At 46.7% G+C, this 1,298-nt stretch overlaps 1 non-coding gene across 1 annotated transcript; it reads right to left on the bottom strand.

Moving 5' to 3' along the window:
- Positions 1-507: 507 nt before the first annotated feature.
- LOC149818266 (small nucleolar RNA R71) lies at positions 508-610 on the bottom strand. The gene has a single exon (XR_016427468.1). It is a non-coding gene; the product is annotated as a small nucleolar RNA R71 (small nucleolar RNA).
- Positions 611-1,298: the final 688 nt, after the last annotated feature.

Here is a 1,298-nt window from a genome sequence, read left to right as displayed (position 1 = left end):
CTTAGTACCAGTGTATGCAGGGGCGACGAGGTCTAGGAACCCCATTACACCCATTTGTTGACAACCCAGAGAGAATTTTACATTCTCATCGAAGTTCGGCAACAATGGCTGACATGGATCCTCCACCTCCACCCCCAGTTCTTTCACGCCCTCTGCGGGAATACTTCATTCCCACAGACTATGTTCAGGCATCCTGCATTCGGAGACCCGATGTAGGAGCGCCGCATTATGAGATTAAGGCCAGCATTATTCAGATGCTTCCATCCTTTTATGGCCTTAGTCATGAGGATCCCTATCGACATTTAGATGAATTTCTCGAAATCTGTTCTACTGTTAAGATACAGAATTTCGATGATGATGCTTTAAGCTTGACTCTATTCCCCTTTTCATTGAAGGACAAAGCCAAGTATTGGCTAAAGTCCTTAGATTCTGTAGAAATAGAGTCATGGGATCAATTGCAGCAGGAGTTTCTTTGGAAATATTTTCCCATTGGTCGTACGAACCAATATCGTAGAGCCATCACTAGCTTTTCAGAGCTAGATGGTGAGCGCTTTCATGAGACCTGGGAGAGAATGAAGGATCTCCTCAGGAAATGTCCCCATCATTAGGTGCCAAAATGGCAACTGGTGCAGAGCTTCTATGATGGATTGTCTGACAAGAATCATCAGATGATCGACTCTTCATGTGGAGGGACATTCATGCTGAAGAGCGAGGACGAAGCGTGGAGGCTATTTGATACATTGGCCGAGAATTCACTCCACCACGCTTCGAGCTCTCATTCGGATAGAGCCACACCCAGCATTCAGAAGAAAGCTGGTGTTCTTGAGATTGGTCCATCTACTGCATTACAGTGCAAGGTAGACATGATTGCTCAGAAGCTGGACCAGCTTCTCTCAGGACCATCCACTACACAGCAGGTGTGTACTCTTTGTGCCAGTCCGGCACACGAGATCAGTGAGTGCCCTTCGGTAGCTCAGTACCCTGAATTTGTTCAAGAACAAGTTCAGGCAGCTCAGGGTTACGTCAGACCGCCGAATAACCCATTTTCATCGACATATAATCCGGGTTGGCGTAACCATCCAAATTTTTCATGGAAGAATCCACAGTCTTCCATGCAGATGCCTACATCCTCTCAGCCAGTTCGGCAGCCATCTTTTACTCAGTCATTTCAAAGACCGAACTATTCTCAGTCTTCTTCATCTTCGGTCACTCCCCCGATTCAGCAGAAGTCTGCCCCGCAGACATCTTTTGAGGAGAGACTTCTTCAGGCATTCCAAGAGGTGAAAACCTCTAATCAG

The sequence above is a fragment of the Nuphar pumila genome, chromosome 13 (genome assembly GCF_984573655.1).
Source record: "Nuphar pumila chromosome 13, dmNupPumi1.hap1.1, whole genome shotgun sequence".
In the NCBI taxonomy this organism is placed as follows: domain Eukaryota; kingdom Viridiplantae; phylum Streptophyta; class Magnoliopsida; order Nymphaeales; family Nymphaeaceae; genus Nuphar; species Nuphar pumila.
The sequence above is the reverse complement of the archived record's forward strand: the minus strand, read 5'-3'. Positions and strand labels throughout refer to the sequence as shown.